At 47.8% G+C, this 18564-nt stretch overlaps 1 protein-coding gene and 1 non-coding gene across 3 annotated transcripts in view; one reads left to right on the plus strand and one right to left on the minus strand.

Moving 5' to 3' along the window:
- Nucleotides 1-18564, minus strand: part of pde4ba (phosphodiesterase 4B, cAMP-specific a) — a 1458049-nt gene that overhangs the window by 1031753 nt on the left and 407732 nt on the right. The gene's annotated exons all lie outside the window — the stretch shown is intronic.
- LOC140427532 (small nucleolar RNA SNORA44) lies at nt 17383-17517 on the plus strand. The gene has a single exon (XR_011948551.1). It is a non-coding gene; the product is annotated as a small nucleolar RNA SNORA44 (small nucleolar RNA).

An 18564-nucleotide genomic window follows, 5' to 3' on the forward strand; every position in this document is an offset into this window, starting at 1 on the left:
AGCTCCGCCATTCAATACAATCATGGCTGATCTTATCTCGGCCTCAACTCTACTTTCCTGCCCGTTCTCCGTAGCCCTTCAACCAATGACTGATTAAAAACCTATCTATCTCCTCCTTAAGTTTACTCAAAGTCCCGGCATTCACTGTACTCTGGGGTAGTGAATTCCACAGATTCGCGACTGCTTGAGAGAAGTAATTTCTCCGCATCTCTATTTTAAATCTGCAACCTCTAATCCTAATACTATGTCCTCTTCTTCTAGATTGCTCCACAAAAGGAAGCATCCACTCTCAGTCTACTTTGTCAGTACGTTTTATGATCTTATATACCTCAATTAGATATCCTCTCATTCTTCTAAACTCAAGAGTGTGGGCTTAAACCTCTCAACAAAAGACAAATCCCTCATCTTTGGAATATATCTAGTGAACCTCCCCTGAACTGCCTCTAATGTAACAACATCCCTCCTCAAATAAGGAGACCAAAACTGTACACAGTACTCCAGGTGCAGTCTCACTAATGCCTTGTATAATTGCAGCACCACTTCCCTACTTTTAGAATAATAATAATAAACTTATTGTCACAAGTAGGCTTCAATGAAGTTACTGTGAAAAGCCCCTAGTCGCCACATTCCGGCGCCTGTTCGGGGAGGCCGGTACCGGAATTGAACCTGCACTGCTGGCCTTGTTCTGCATTACAAGCCAGCTGTTTAGCCCACTGTGCGAAATCAGACTCTGATCCTTTTCGGTATAAAGGCCAAACTTCCATTTGTCTTCCTTTTTACCTGCTGTACCTGGGTACTAGTTTACTGAGGTTCATACACAAGGGCACCTAGATCCCTCTGCACCGAAGCACTTTTACGTTTCCAGTTGCTATGCTCCTCTATTTTTGAGAAAAACAAGAGCAACAATGTCATGGGAACTACAGGTTCCCCTAAGTCACATATCATCCTAACCTGCACATATTTCATAATTGAAGGGTCAGTACCCTTGAATTTCCTGCCAACTGCTATTGTGAGAGTACTGTCACCAAAATGACCGCAGATGAGACCAGCTAAGGCGAGGCTAGCAACCTTGCTAGTGACATCTGCATTTCATAAACTGAAAGGCAAATATACAGAACTAAAACTTACATTTGGCTGCACTTTCTGTGTACAATGCAATATTATCTTTTGTTGTGTTCTGTCACAATCTTTCATTTACTAATTCACGAAGAATTTCTGGGTCCAGGTTTACAATGATAATAATAATAATAATAATAATAATAATAATCGCTTATTGTCACAAGTAGGCTTCAATAAAGTCACTGTGAAAAGCCCCTTGTCGCCACATTCCGGCGACTGTTCGGGGAGGCTGGTACGGGAATTGAACCCGTGCTGCTGGCCTTGTTTTGCATTACAAGCCAGCAGTTTAGCCCACTATCCTAAACCAGCACAATTGTCATAACAGGGAGATATTAGTAACGTGGGTTTTGTAAGGGCCACGAAGAATCCAGCACGAGTTTTAAGGATACAAAATAATAACGTTTATTTACTATAACAATATATATATATATATATAACAGTAGCAGTAACTTCCCTTGCTACCTTCTCCTTCCTCCTGGTTCCTGAACTGGCCAGCTTATTTATACTAGGAGTTTCTCCGCCCCCCTCATTGGGGAAGTTCATACTCCCATAGGATTGTGGGATAGTCATTAGTCCCCAGCCAATCGTAAGTAGGCAGGTTATAACATCCCTCCCCCCCAAAGTCCAAGGAATCCACCGAAGACCCTGGCGAAGGAAGGCGTCGAACTCGTTTGGCCGCAGACCGGACGCCATTTGCACACGGCGCTGGATCAGGCGGCGTGTAACGAGACGGAGACCGGCGCTTCCGTGATGAACGGCGCGGTTGTACATCCACGGCCTGTGGACCCGAGGATTCCCCCTCTGATGCATCCTGTGTCTCCATCTCGGAGTCAGAGTCTGCTGCCTCCGTCATGTCAGCGTCTCTATCTCCATTCGGTCCCGTAACGACCTGCGCAGGCTTCGAGTGAGGCACCAGTGGAAGATTTTGAGGACTACCTTCCCTTGTCTCTGGTCTTTGCGGCTGTTGAAATGAGCTCCGGGGGCGGGGAATCTTTTGAGGAGATGATCTTCTGGACCGGACGTGGTCTACATGTTTTCGCTGGAGACGACCCTGGGCTTGCACTTGGTAAGATATAGGGCCCGTTTGGCAAAAGATTACACCAGGAACCCATTGGGCACCACCAGCAAAATTCCGCACGAATACTGGGTCACCGGGCGCAAACTGCCGAATCGGACGATGCCGAGACAATCCCTGTCCCTGCCGTTCTTGTGTGCGGCGTACTTTTGCGCCAATGTCCGGGAAGACCATACTAAGGCGGGTGCGAAGATTTCGGCCCATTAGGAGTTCTGCGGGAGCTACCCCAGTCACTGAATGGGGGGTGGTCCTGTACGTAAACAAAAAGCGAGCCAGTCTCGTGTCCATTGATCTGGAAGACTGCTTCTTTAGGCCTCTTATGAATGTTTGCACTGCACGCTCTGCCAACCCATTTGAAGCCGGGTGGTAAGTGGCAGTGCGGATATGGCAGATGCCATTCATCTTTGTAAACCTAGCAAACTCCTCACTCGTGAATGGAGTGCCATTATCCGTGACCAGCACCTCAGGGAGGCCATGCGTACTAAATGATAAACGCATCTTTTCAATTGTTGCGCAGGACGTTGTCCCCTGCATCTTATGCACCTCCAGCCATTTGGACTGGGCGTCAATTAGTAGAAGGAACATGGATCCCTGAAAAGGGCCTGCGAAATCTGCATGTAAGCATGCCCAAGGCCGCCCTGGCCATTCCCAGTGATGTAGGGGCGCGGCCGGCGGAAGCTTCTGATGCTCCTGGCAAATGGAGCAGTTTTGGGCCACCTTCTCAATGTCGGTGTCGAGGCCTGGCCACCAGACATAACTCCGGGCCAACATTTTAATCTTGGTCACGCCCAGATGCCCATTGTGCAAGTCTGATAATATCAGCTCCTGGCCTTTTTCCGGGACAATCACACGCGTCCCCCACAAGAGGATGCCGTCTTCCACGCTGAACTCTGACAGCTTGGAAGAAAATGCCCGCAACGCGCCTGGGAGCTGTCTATGCTGCCCACCATACAGGACTATGTGCCGAACCTTTGACAAGACTGGCTCCGTCTGGGTCCACTCACGGATCTGTGATGCCGTGACAAGCAAGGTGTCCATAAAATTTAGGGTTGCAACCACCTCACTGGTCGTGGGGGTCGACATGGGGCCGGTCGATAAAGGCAATCAGCTCAGTGCGTCGGCATTTGCTATCTGCGTACCTGGTTTGTGCTCCAGAGAATACTCATATGCAGCAAGCAACAAAGCCCAGCGCTGGATCCGTGCAGAAGCAATGGGCGGTATTGGCTTATCCTCTCTGAAGAGTCCCAGCAGGGGCTTATGATAAGTCACGATAGTGAAATGGCGGCCGTACACATACTGGTGGAAGCGTTTCACCGCGAAAACCACTGCCAGGCCCTCCTTCTCGATCTGTGCGTACTTTTTCTCCGCTGCAGTCAATGTGCGGGAGGCGAAAGCTATCAGTCGCTCGGCCCCGTTCTCCATGTTGTGGGACAGGACAGCCCCAATACCATACGGGGATGCATCACATGTGACGAGCAAAGGCTTTCCCGGATCATAGTGGGTTAGTAACCCAGACGACGACAATTGTTGCTTTACCTGCCGGAAAGCGGTTTCTTGCGGCTGACCCCAAACCCAGGTGTGATTTTTCTTTAGCAGCAGGTGCAAGGGGGCCAGCGTAGTTGCCAGATTGGGGAGGAACTTCCCGTAATAGTTTACGAGACCGAGAAAAGAACGAAGATGCGAAGTGTCAGTCGGGGTGGGGGCATGTTGAATTGCACGCACCTTCTCTGCGACGGGGTGCAGACCCTCGCGGTCCACCCGATAACCTAGGTAGACTACATCTTTTGCCTGAAATACGCACTTTGTGTGACGTAAACGGACTCCAGCCTCCGAAAGGCGTCTAAGGACAGCCTCCAGATTTTCCAAATGCTCTTGCTCCGACGTCCCTGTAATCAACACGTCATCTAGGTAGACAGCCACACGTGGTAAACCTCTCAAAATGCCCTCCATAACACATTGAAAAATTGCGCAGGCAGAGGATACTCCAAAGGGCAACCGTGTATATTCATTCAGGCCCCGGTGTGTGTTAATTGTTACATATGGTCGGGAGGCAGGGTCCAGCTCCAACTGCAGGTAGGCGTGACTCATATCTAATTTTGTGAATGAGAGTCCACCTGCAAGTTTCGCGTAGAGATCCTCTATGCGAGGCATTGGGTATCGGTCGAGTCGGGAAACTGTATTCACTGTAAGTTTATAGTCGCCACACAAGCGAACTGTGGCATCTGGCTTCATTACTGGTACAATTGGTGCTGCCCAGTCAGCAAAACGGATGGGCCTGATAATACCCAAACTCTCCAAACGAGTGAGCTCCCCTTCTACCTTCTCGAGCAAAGCGTAAGGCACTGGGCGTGCCCGGAAATAGCGTGGCGTGGCTCCTGGTTCAACTTGGATACGGGCTACGGCCCCTTTTATTTTCCCCAAACCAGGCTGGAATACCTCTGGGTATCGTCCTAGCACCTCAGTCAACCCTCCAGAAACTGTTTGGAGGATGTGCTGCCATTGCAACCGCAAATGGCGCAACCAGTCCCGACCCAACAGGCTGGGCCCATGGCCACGCACTACGATAAGTGGGAAACGCCCCTCCTGGCGTCCATAGACAACAGGGGTCATTGTAGTTCCTGCAATTTCCAGTGGTTCCCCCGTGTAGGTGACCAACCTGGCCTGTGAGTCAGTTAATGTAAGGGTCTGTAACCCTGCTTGATGCGGTCGAATGTCCTCTGGGCGATCACGGAGACCGCTGCGCCAGTATCCAACTCCATCTCCAGCGGGTGGCCATTGACCCGTACTGTCACCTTAATGGGGGCCACACGGGGAGCTGCCACACAATGCAGCTGCAGGCAGTCGTCCTCCGTCTCCACGTCCTCAGGAGTGGTCGCCGCAGGTTCATCCACATGGAAGGTACGGCCTCTGGGCTGGTTACAGTTACGGCCCCTGGGCTGGTCCCAGTTTAGGACGGAACGACGGCACCTCTGGCATCCCCAGGACCGCCGTTCGCGACGGGGTCAGCGCCTACAAGTCTGACACGGACATGGCTCCTCATCCATTGCCTCTGGAGAAGGCTCCCTTCAGGGAGGAATGTCCGACGGCCACTGGCGTCGGTCCGGTCGTTGCCTCGCCCAAGGTACCGCAGGAGTGCGGGGGGACGTTTTTGGGCAGAAAGGGTTGCGCCCCAAGGCATGCACTTCCATTCCCTGTAGCTCCTGTACTCCTCGCTCTGCGCTCTCTCGGGACAAGACTATTTGTATTGCCTGTTGAAAAGTCAATGTTGGCTCCGCTAACAACTTTCCCTGGGTTCCTGCATTGTTAATACCGCAAACCAAACTGTCGAGTAACATTTCTGACAAGGTCTCACCATAGTCACAGTATTCCGCAATCCCGCGTAGCCTGGATAAAAAAATCGGCAAGGGATTCTCCAGGGGTCCTCTCAGCGGTATTAAACCGGTAACGCTGGACTATCGTGGACGGGGTTGGGTTAAAGTGTTGCCCCACTATATTCACAAGTTCGTCAAACGTTTTGGTGTCCGGCGCAGCTGGGTACGTAAGGCTCCTAATCACCCCAAACGTATGCGGCCCGCATGCGGTGAGCAATATGACCACCTGGCGCTCGTTTTCAGTGATATTGTTTGCCCGGAAATAGTAACGCATCCGTTTTGTGTACTGGTTCCAGCTTTCCAGCGCAGCATCAAAAACATCCAAACGTCCGTACAGAGGCATGGTATAATAGAAAACAACTTCCAACCTGTATCCAACAAAAATCCAGGGAGGTGGCTTCAGCAGTGTAGACAGCTATTCACTTTTACCTTCGTCGCCAGTTTTGTAAGGGCCACGAAGAATCCAGCACGAGTTTTAAGGATACAAAATAATAACATTTATTTACTATAACAATATATATATATAACAGTAGCAGTAACTTCCCTTGCTACCTTCTCCTTCCTCCTGGTTCCTGAACTGGCCAGCTTATTTATACTAGGAGTTTCTCCGCCCCCCTCATTGGGGAAGTTCATACTCCCATAGGATTGTGGGATAGTCATTAGTCCCCAGCCAATCGTAAGTAGGCAGGTTATAACAGTGGGTCAAGAAATGGGGTTCAAGAAGTGTGAGATATTAGGAAATTGTGACCAAAAATAGGGTCCAGGTTGTAACAGGCAATTTAGGGATTAAAACAGTCTGAAAATTAAATAAAAGACTGCTAGCAACGGAATCAGATGGATACACCCACACCAGGCTGAGTCACATGGTCTCATTCAGAATTAAACTTGTTTGGTAATGCATAAAGGGATTCACTTGAGATCAATTGTCACTTGTGACAACCTTGTTTGCATGTCATTATCCCATTATAGAGTAACCACCCATTGTTCGGCAATGGAAGACATATGAATGCCATACCTCTGCTCCTTTGTGTAAGTGGGAGTGGGCAATCAAGCCCATATTACAGTTGAGTTCCAGTCTGAACAGCCCAGAAGAGGCGCGGGATTGTCCGCTGTCCGATGCTGATATCGTAATTGGCGATGGGGTGGTGACTCGACTCCAACACCCAAATCGGGGCCAGCGCCAGTTTGACGCCGGTCAGCCATAGTCCACCCCCTCAGAAATTGCGTAATCATGATGCGCACCATTGCAACAGCGTTGGCGCATCATCGGCTGGCCCTCGCGCGATGCTCTGCCCCCCAATGGGCCGAGTTCCCAACCGTGCGGGACATGTGTGGTCTCAGCGCCGCCATTCTAGGCCTGGGGGGCTTCCGCGAGGGCTGGGGAAACTGGCGAGGGATGGCCACGAGGTGGCCTGTGGGGTCGCGGATGGCGGGTCGAGTCCGCACACAGCCAGTGTCATGTTGTACAGCGCGAACGCTGCAGGTCGTCAGCCATGCGCATGCGTGGCCCGGGTATTCTCCGGCAATTTTCAGCGTTGGAGTCGGGAGTTTTACCCAGCCCCGCTGCTAGCCCCTCACCAGTCCAGGAATCGGTGAGGGGTCGGCGCCGATTTTGTCATCGCAAACCTCCCATGAATTCCCGGTAGCACAGTGGGTAGCACTGTTGCTTCACAGCTCCAGAGTCCCAGGTTCGATTCTTGGCTTGGGTCACTGTCTTGTGGAGTCTGCACGTTCTTCCCGTTTCTGCATGGGTTTCCTCCGGGTGCCCCGGTTTCCTCCCACAAGTCCCGAAAGATGTGCTGTTAGGTAATTTGCACATTCTGAATTCTCCCTCTGTGTACCCGAACAGGCGCCGGAAAGTGGCGACAAGGGGCTTTTCACAGTAACTTCATTGCAGTGTTGATGCAAGCCTACATGTGACAATAAAGATTATTATTAATAATTCTCCGTTTGAGCCGGCACTTAGCCGATGAAATGGAGAATCTAGCCCGGGGACTTTTGTTTGGAGGGCTGGGCAGAGTTTAGAGAGAGAGAATCGATTTGAAGCAGTCAGAGATGGATATGAGCAGCCATGAAACAGGTCATTAAATATGCTCCAGATAAAGGATGTGAGCGGCCATGGATAAGGTCATGGAAACTGAACAACTTCCGATGATGGGGATGTGCTGAATGGATGCACACAAGGTGGTTCTCCTCTGAAGAACTAGAAAATAGGCACTGTGGTGATATGCCTGTGCACAGTTTTGTATATAGTTGTCTATCAATTGTATAGTTATCAATGCGGCATCCAACCAGCTGGTGGCGATAGAGATCTACCATGTGACGAGAGAGATTGGGCAGTTGGTAGTAAGTCGTACTAGAGGACAGACACCCTAGAAGTAGCTCTAGGAGAATTCACCCAATTCATTTATTTTGTTACCATTTGTATCACAGTTCGTTAGTTGTCTTTCCACGTATTCATAGAACATAGAACTGTACAGCATAGTACAGGCCCTTCAGCCCACGATGTTGTGCTCAACTAGTCTGAAACTAAGATCAAATTAACCTACTCCCAATCATTCTAGTGCACTCCAAATGCATATCCAATAACCGCTTGAAAGTTCCTAAAGTGTCTAACTCCACTACCATAGCTGGGAGTGCGTTCTAATCCCCAACCACTCTCTGAGTAAAGAACCTACCTCTGACATCCCTCCGTTATCTTCCACCATGAACCTTATAGTTATGCCCCCTTGTAACAGCTACATCCCCCCCCGAGGAAAAAGTGGCTGAACGTTCACTCTATCTATCCCTCTCATCATCTTATACACGGTAGGGGCAGCACAGTAGCTCAGTGGTTAGCACAGTTGCTTCACAGCTCCAGGGTACCAGGTTTGATTCCCTGCTGGGTCACTGTCTGTACGGAGTCTGCATGTTCTCCCCGTGACTGTATGGGTTTCCTCCGGGTGCTCCGGTTTCCTCCCACAGTCCAAAGATGTGCAGGTTAGGTGGATTGGCCATGCTAAATTGCCCCTTAGTGTCCAAAAAAATGTGAAGTGGGAGTTACTTAACTCCGGGTAGATACGTGGGCTTCAGTAGGGTGCTCTTTGTAAGGGCCGGTGTAGACTCGATGGGCCGAATGTCCTCCTTCTGCACTGTAAATTCTATGATTATACACCTCAATTAAGTCACCTCTCATCCTCCTTCGCTCCAATGAGAAAAGCCCTAGCTCCCTCAACCTTTCCTCATAAGACCCACCCACCAATCCAGGCAGCATCCTGGTAAATTTCCTTTGCACCTTTTGTAAGGGCCCCGAAGAATCCAGCACGAGTTTTAAGGATACAAAATAATAACGTTTATTTACTATAACAATATATATATAGCAGTAGCAGAAACTTCCCTTGCTACCTTCTCCTTCCTCCTAGTTCCTGGACTGGCCAGCTTATTTATAGTAGGAGTTTCTCCGCCCCCCTCATTGGGGAAGTTCATACTCTCATAGGATTGTGGGATAGTCATTAGTCCAAGCCAATCGTCAGTAGGCAGGTTATAACAGCACCCTTTCCAATGTTTCCACATCCTTCCTATAATGAGGTGACCAGAATTGCACACAATATGCCAAATGTGGTCTAACCAAGGTCTTGTACAATTGCAGCATAACCTCATGGCTCTTAAACTCAATCCCCCTGTTAATAAATGCTAACACACTCTAGTCTTTCTTCACGGCTCTATCCACTTGGGAGGCAACTTTCAGAGATCTATGGACATGAACTCCGAGATCTCTCTGCTCCTCCACATTCTTCAGAACCTGCCGTGAACCATGTAATCCGCACGCAAATTTGTCCGACCAAAATGAATCACCTCACACTTATCAGGGTTAAACTCCATCTGCCACTTTTTAGCACAGCTCAGCACCCTATCAATGTCTCTTTGCAGCCTACAACAGCCCTCCACATTTATTCATCTTGTTAATAAAACTATCTTACAAGTCAAAGAACTAGATCTTCTGTGTGCATCTGTACTGCAGCCTCAACATTGAACATAACATAGTTCCATGAGTGTCGAACAATTGAAGATAACAACGGAGAAGACGGGACGAAACAGGCTGAAGAAAGAAAAAACAATATTCTTCCGCCTACCTGGTAAACTATGGCCAACAGGAACTCAATGCACGGAAAGACTGTGAAGTTAGAAATGGAAGGTTTGAAGGCAGCCCACCAACTTCAAGTCACCGGTAATGTACATGATAATTGGTCTGTTTTTAAGCAGCAATTCAGACTTTATGTTGCAGCCCTTGGCCTGCAGACACAGCCTGACGAGAGGGGTTTTGTGTTGCTGCTCACGCAGTAGACATTTATAATACCTTTGTATTCGACAGCGAAGAGGAAAGCAAGAGCTTCGATGAAGTAATAAAGTACTTTGATCGACTTTGCTCTCCAAAAAAAATGAAACGTTTGAACGTTATATATTTCGTAAGCGTACCCAGAAGGCAGGCAAATCTTTTGGTTGTTTTTTAAACGACTTGAAGTTGAAGGCACAGTCGCGCAATTTCAGTACGTTAAAGCCAGCAATGATCATCAATCAGATAGTGTTCGGGATATCAAATTATAAAGTACATGAGAGGCTATTGAAAGAAGAAGAGCTTCAATTAGAAAACTCTATCAAGATTTGTCATGCAAGTGAGCTAGCTGCACAGCAGATTAGTACGCTCAACCCGAAACATTTTGGTGCCAATCTGGAAGAAGACGCCAACGCCATCAGCACTGTTATGCAGTTGAATAAGAAACGTGGTCTCAATGCGGGTGGCCATTTTAAGCAGCTGACCAGATCTGCCATTTTTTTGCCAGTGATGTGGCCAGCGATGTGGCAATGAGTCATGGCATGTGATGAGAGGCGTATTGCGTTGCTGCTCACGGTATTTCTGTGTGCATCTGTACTACAGATGCATTTGGGAAGGCGTGCTCCAAGTGTGGCAGAACAAATCACTTTGCGAAACACTGCTTTTTGTGCCCAGCAGTGGACCAAACAGGACCAGTCAATGGGATTGATGAGTTGTCCATTGGGGACCTGTTTTTCGTTGATCTGATTTCGACTGAGGACACAATGAGTTAGAATATGGAGAGTGAAAAAGTCTCACTGACCAGTTGCAGCAATAATGATGGTGATGCTGTTACCATCGAAGACAGATGGATAATTCCAGTATTGCTGAATGCAGCATTGACCAAATGTAAGCTCGACACAGGAGCACGGGACAACCTTCTCAGTTTGTCCGATTTGAACAGGATGTGGGCTAAACTGAAAGTTGTCAATCAAACAAGACTAATGAAAGACTACAATGGGAGTGAGATTGTGACACTGGGAGCATGCGAGTTCAAAGCATCGATACACAACAGAAGTCACATCATACCATTTTCGATTGTGGACACAGAACGCGAGTCCATCACAGGAGCGGACCCGTGTGAGGCCCTGAACCTAGTTGAGTGGCTGTATATTCCAGACAGCGCTGCGACAGAGGATCATTGCAGCTGGCAATTAGATGAAGTGGAGAAGTTCTCCAATAAGATAAACGCAAAAGTCAAGGTGGAGGAAGATAAACCAGATGAAGAGATGGAAGAGCCAAAAGGAATTCCGGAATTCTGTTTGACAGTCTCTAAAAATGTGGTTGGGCTCAGTGACATGATACAGGAGCATGATGAACCTAACTTAATGCATCTACAACAATAATAATAATCTTTATTGCCACAAGTAGGCTTACATTAACACTGCAATTAAGTTACTGTGAAAAGCCCCTAGTCACTGCATTCTGGCTCCTGTTCGGGTACACAGAGGGAGAATTCAGAAGATCCAATTCACCGAACAGCACATCTTTCGGGACTTGTGGGAGGAAACTGGAGCACCCAGAGGAAACCTATGTGAACACGGGAAGAACGTGCAGACTCCGCACAGACACTGACCCAAGCCAGGAATCGAACTTGGGACCCTGGAGCTATGAAGCAACAGTGCTACCCACTGTGCTACTGTGCCAGATGTAAAGGTAAAATTTTCAGATCCTGGACAGCCAATGAGTTTATGCTGGAGTTTAAGTTTGAGTCAAATGGGTATTTCACAAATGAAGCAGTGGCAAAAACATACCAGATGGATTCGCAGTCTCATCTGTTAGACATTTTTGTCTTTGAAATCACAGGCTGCACGGGGTGACAGATCGACTGGAAGAAAGACAAAAACAGCAGATTGAAAAACAATAAAAGGGAGCAGAAGCATAAATGTCAGGGAGCTGGTGGAACAATTACGAAAACTGTACCAAATCACTCTTTCTTTAATTTTTTTAGTCCTCCTGAAGTTCCAGAGCATGGAGAGCTGGATGAAGGTTCTGCAGCCAGACACGCTGCTGACTTGGAAATTGGTCACTTCTTGCATGAACACATAATTCCACGAGCAGTGTTATGCTTCAAAGGAGAAGCAAGTAATTACGATGATGATGCCGATTATGATGATAATCAATACGATGATGATGATTACAGTGATGATTACAATAGGAAAAGTGAAGAATCAGATGATGAGCCAGAAAAGGAAGACTATGAAAGTTTATGTAGTTTATTTGGCATTGCTGACGAGGTGACAAGTAGCATCCAACCTGTGCAGGATAACGATGAGTGTGAAAGCTCTAAGGTGGAGTGTGCAGGGGCTGATAGTGAGATTGCAACAGCAGACAAATTAGCTGAGAGAAAATCAACTGAGAACACCCAACTGATAACTGAAGAAAGAATCCCCATTTTTGAGAAATTGGCTCCAGAGAAGTACTATGAATTATCCTATGTCCATGGAATGGTTCCTGCAGTGCATTTCCCAGTACTCAAGGTCAGTCCATCAAAGGAGAGCAAATGGATACATATTCGTGCAGTTCTCCAACAAAAGGCAAAGTATGTGTCATTATATCAAATGAGGATGAGCCATTAATCAGTTCTCCAACAAAAGACGAAGCATATATCGTTATAGCAGAAAAAGATGAGCCACTAGTTGAGTCTAAAACAAAGTGAAGAAGCCATGCCTAATGTTGAGAACACTGATTCGGCTGAGATACCGGAATGCGAGGTTTTGCAGATCATTCGTGAAGTCGTAAACTTGCCTGCAACTGTGATAGCGTCCAAAAGTATGCCGACATTGGATGCCTCACCAGTTGATGGGCATGCAGCACAGCATTCGAACGCAAGCACCATGGATCAACCAAAACACCTCAATCCAGCAGTCTCAAGAGTCAGCCATTGTGGCAGAAGAGCCAGAATCAACTTTCACAGCAAAAGATCCAGAAGCAACCATTGCAACAAGGGATCCAGAAATAGCTAATAACATGGCCAAGTCCAGTAGCAAGAAGGATGCCACTAAAGCCAGAAAGAGGAGGAGAAGGAAAGAGCTGATTAAAAAAAATAGAAAAGGAAGGGTAAGAGAGTCCAGGGCACAGTTGGTAGAGCCGTGACAGTGAAGACACAAGCATTGGCAAAAAGGCCAATTTACAAAAAACACACGGAGACAGAGCAGGAAGCATTGCTTCAAAAGGCTGAAGGAGAGGGGGACGCAAAGACCAGCCAGAAAACCGGTCTTCTGAAAGATGAAGCGAAATCAAGCAACTGGTCAAGATTCAGGAGGCAACCGGACAATGTTGTTTTGAACGTGTAATAAGCTGTGCAAAGGGACTCATTTAAATTTATCAGGCACATCATGTTTTGTTAAGCACAGTTACATTTGTACATGTGACCTGTTTAAAATTATTATGCAGATAATGTTTTGTACAGCATTGCTCCATTTGTATGTAAATGTTAACACTTCCAAAGGAAAGGGGATGTGGTGATTTGCCTGTGCACAATTTTGTATATAGCTGTCTATCAATGTATATAGTTATCAATGTGACCTCTGAACAGCTGGTGGCAATAAAGATCTACCATGTGACTCGAGAGATCGGGAAATTGGTAGTAAGTCGTACTAGAGGAACATTCACCAACTTGTTCCAGGACCTGTTTGTAGCTAGCAGCCAATTGTGCGGGGGTAAGGGCACCGCAGAGAGGCCACAAAAGCACCAAAGAATAAGGAGAGAGAAGAAGAAAGGGGGGAGGGGGAAGGGGGGATGGAAACAGCTGGGGAAGATGCTGGTAGGCCGAGAGCAAGGCCACAAAGAAAGGATCCGACAGCAGGGCCAAAAGGTCCCAGGTCAGAACGGGGGCAAGCACAGGCCAAACCACCCCTGTATGTGAAGGGGCACCACCCCCACCGATGGAAACATGTAAATAAAACTGGCGAACAAACCAAGCCATTGTACATCCAAAAGGGGGGACAGGGATGGAGATGAGATACCCCACATATAACGCCTCCCCCCTCTTATCTTTTTTGATGGAGCTGACACATGTAAATACACATGTAAATACACATGTAAATACAGTAAATACTTCCACAGATGTGCGATGGAGAGCATCCTATCCGGCTGCATCACAGCCTGGTATGGCAACTGCTCAGTCCAAGATCGCAAGAAACTGCAGACTGTGGTAAACTCAGCCCAATGCATCACACAAACTTGCCACCCCCACATTGATTCTGTATACACCTCTCGCTGCCTCAGAAAGGCAGACAGTATTATCAGAGACCCCTCCCACCCATGCATTGCCTTCTTCCAGACCCTTCCATCAGGCAGAAGGTACAGAAGTCTGAAGACTTGTACATCCAGATATAGGAACAGTTTCTTCCCCACAGCTACAAGACTCCTCAACGACTCTCCCTCGGACTGATCTGTTCCCTGTAAGAACACTATTCACGACTCCCTATGCTGCTCTTGCTCATGTATTTGCTTTGTTTGCTTTGTTTGGCCCCTTGTTCCGCACTGTAACCAATCACTGTTTTGTCGATGTACCATTTGTCAATGTTCCCTATTGATTATTCTTGTGTCTATTATGTACGTACTGTGTACGTTCCTCGGCCACAGAAAAATACTTTTCACTGTACTTCGGTACATATGACAATAAATCAAATCAAATAACTAAAACCTTGAAAATATTTAATATAGAATGCATCGCCAATGAAATACTTAAACAGTTAGGGGGGGAATGAGATCGGGGGGTTGGTTGATATTGATGGGGGAGAGGGGATCACACCTGTTATTATATGTAATTTTTTTTTTTGTAAAAATAATCGTTAAAATCTCAATAAAAAATTTTTTTTTTTTAAATTAAAACTGTCTCAGAGAAAAAGGACTCTGAAACAGATGTCCTAACAGAAGAAAGATTACTTCCTAACTGCAATATTGCCTTCACTGGTATGTGTAAGTGGAACGAGAGCTGTATTTTCCTGCAAATTGTTGTTTGAATGGGAACTAGTGTTAAAGTTAAGAAACTGCTGTAATCTATCTGTTAGTGTTAGAACTGTAAAGTAAAAGTTTAAATATTGTTTTATTTTATTTTCTTTTAACAAAGTTTTATTTATAAAATAACCACCTGTTTCTTACATTATCATACCTGGAATGGATCGATCTTTCTGCACAACCTTAAATCTTTAAAAACCGGTACGCGTTGGGTTCAGTATCTTAGTCATTGTTGTGTGCTGACCAGGTGTCCATAACACAATAGAAATTTCCAATATAAACATGCCCTACTGCATTTATACCCTGGTGATGGTACATGGAGTTCCATTTTCCTAGCTCTTGAACCTGTGATGGAGAGGAAGCGCCAAGTGAAAACCCACGTCTTCTCTGCTTCCCAAATTACCATCCGTCCTGCTATGGAACGATACTAATATAAAAATCAAAAAGTACTTAAAAATAAGGTGAGTGTATGAGTTTGAAATGGAAATTAAATTACAATCAGTACACTCTGCTCCAGGCACCCCTTCCCTCAACCAGCAGTTTTAACTCACTAAAGCCAACACTAAAGAATGAATGAAAATCAGGAAGAATACAGGTATCTCCAGTTATTTGTTCTATGTCAATTCATCCGAGCACTGCGTCTCCTTATAAGTGTATTTGAAACAAGCAAATTGGGATTAAACAGATGGGCCTCGTTCAAGTTGTGCCAAAGTGGAATCATTAAAAACGCACAGAAAATCCATGGGTTTTGCATATAAAATAGCTTGTGAATAAATTAATATTGATTGTTTCAAAACCTAAAAAAAAAATCAAATCAAAGGTGCAAATTATTTATCAACCACCAGCCCTGTTATGTAATTCTCCTCTACACTGCACTGAATTTCAAAGGCTTTTGTTTCTAAGCAACGCTAACATTCAGCATTCAGGCTCATTCACTTAGTTGTACCATTCTCAAAACCACGTAGATATAAGGGGAGGGGACAGAGAATTGAACAGGAGGCTCAAAATAGCTTTTACGCTGCCGGGATTTCCCTGCTTGATTGTTCCTGACCCCCGCCAATGATGTAACAGTATTTACATCTTATTAACTATGCATATCAGGGTATTTTTGCCCCCCCCATGTTAGGCTGTCCGTGAATTACGACAGGTTCCCCCATGGAGTGCACCTGGTGAAAAGAAGCAGCCGAAGGCGCACAGGTGAGTACAGCTCCCAGGGGCTTCAGTGTCTGTGATAGAGGAATGCCGTGACCGTGGGGCGTTCCTGTCTGTCATTTCTACCCCCAACTTTTAAAACCAAAGTTGCTGCCGGGGCGGGCTCAATCAGAACCCACCCCACTCCACCAGCATGATGTCGCAGGACCCGCCCTTTCCATTTACTTTCTCGAAATGTTTAAAAATATGGTGGGATAAATCGACAAGGCAGTCAGCAGGCTGCCCTCCCCTTTTCCCGTCCGAGACAACGCTTTGAAAAGAAATCGGAAAATCCACCCAGGTAGTAAATCTTCCCCATGTCGGTAAATACATTGGGGACAACTTTCCACTCCCACCAGCGGCAGAGATTGTGGTGGGGAGTGGCACTAAATTTGGCGTGATGGATAAAGCTAGTTTCCCTTGGCGGGAAATTAGTTTGGAATTCTGTTCTCTCGACGTAGATGGTGGGTTAAAAGCAGGCCAGGTTTCCTGCTGATCTAAATCGGGAATCATGGGCGAGATTCTCCGACCCCCCCCCCCCCCCCCCCCCCCCCCGGGGTCGGAGAATCGCCGGGGGCTGGCGTGAATCTCGCCCCCGCTGGTTGCCGAATTCTCCGGCACCGGATATTCGGCGGGGGCGGGAATCGCGGCGCGCCAGTTGGCGGGCCCCCCCTCGCGATTCTCCGGCCCGGATGGGCCGCAGTCCCGCTGCTCGGATGCCTGTGCCACCGGCATGGATTAAACCACCTCTCTTACCGGCGGGACAAGGCAGCGCGGGCGGGCTCCGGGGTCCTGGGGATGGCGCGGGGCGATCTGGCCCAGGGGGGTGTCCCCACAGTGGCCTGGCCCGCGATCGGGGCCCACCGATCCGCGGGCGGACCTGTGCCGTGGGGGCACTCTTTTCCTTCCGCCTTCGCCACGGTCTCCACCATGGCGGAGGCGGAAGAGACGCCCTCCAATGCACATGCGCGGGGTGCCGTGAGCACCTGCTAACGCTCCCGTGCATGCGCCACCGGGCAATGTCATTTCCGCGCCAGCTGGCGGGGCACTTCCGCCAGCTGGTGGGGCAGAAATCAGTCCGGCGCGGGCCTAGCCCCTCAACGTTAGGGCTCGGCCCCCAAGATGCGGAGGATTCCACACCTTTGGGGCGGCGCAATGCCCGACTGATTTGCGCCGTTTTTGGCGCCGGTCGGCGGACATCGCGCCGATACCGGAGAATTTCACCCCATATCTGCATCTCATGAATGTTCTTTTTAAGGCCAACTCCTCAGAATGTCCTTCCCCCTCCAAACTAAATGCCCCACCAGCGAATGCATGGTAACCAAGAGCTGCAGTTCACAGTTGGTAGTTGTGGATTCTCCAATGACATGCAAGAGAAAATTGGAGAGACTTTGACAGCATTGGTCCTGTATTACCTCTGATTGTCACTCTACTCTCCTACATCTTCTACTGTGAGTGTCGGAGTCTGCGGATTATTGGATCTGACTGGATAAATAAGCATATACTTTTTTAGATCTGTACATAATTAGAACTGTCTTTTTCCTAACTATGTAGAAGTGTTGATGGTAGCCATGATATGGAGATGCCTTCACTGGACTGCAGTGGGCACAAAAAAAGGTCTTACCTAGGTTAAAGTCCAACAGGTTTGTTTGGAATCCAAAAGCTAGTGATTGCAAACAAACCTGGTGGACTTTAACCTGGTGTTGTAAGACTTCTTACTCTGTATAAGTGGCCACACCTGGTGAGCTTCAGTTGATCAACAGCTTCCAGGTCAGTGGATGCTGCTATCGCCTCCCTTTAGAAGCATTGCGGTCATATTTCAGGTGCCTCCATGATAAGTGCGCCAAGGCTGGGCATGCGATTCAATACCAGTGGGGAAGGGCAAGATGGAGGCAGGACTGGGAGGGGTGTTTGGAACAAGAAAAGGGAGAGGGAAGACAGAGGCAGGGCTTGGTGGGTGGGAAAGGATTGTGGAACACAGGAGGGGAGGGGGAAGACAGAGGCAGGACTAGGGGGTGTAAAGGAACAGAGTGGAGAAGTGCAAGAATGTCTTGGGGCAAGAGTTATAAGACTGCCCAAGAAGAGTTCCAGACTGGGGTATTTTGAAGCCACTGTCTTGAGGCTGAGGCCATGCTGTCGAGGGAATATTGAAGAGACTGTTCTGGAGCTGTGCGGACCACGTTAGAGGGCTCGACATGTCTTGGTCCCAGTCTTGGGTGATGGAAGGTGTCTCTGGGCAGTGGCAGTCATGCACAGTATGGTTTGGTCAGTCACCAAAGAAATTTGGTCCTGGGGGTTAGAGTCATGGTACTGTGAGACAAATGGCACCTGTACCCTGTATGTCAGTAGCTGAAAAGTCATGGGGGGTGGGTAGTGGGTTAGTCTCATGCGTGGTGTCTTGGAAAGTCAGGGTGCATGTGACCTTGAGAAGGGAGGGGTCAGGTCAACAAATGGCATGGAGACATCAATATTAAAGGGTTCAAGGGGAGAAT

This window comes from Scyliorhinus torazame, chromosome 7 (assembly GCF_047496885.1).
Source record: "Scyliorhinus torazame isolate Kashiwa2021f chromosome 7, sScyTor2.1, whole genome shotgun sequence".
Classification (NCBI taxonomy): domain Eukaryota; kingdom Metazoa; phylum Chordata; class Chondrichthyes; order Carcharhiniformes; family Scyliorhinidae; genus Scyliorhinus; species Scyliorhinus torazame.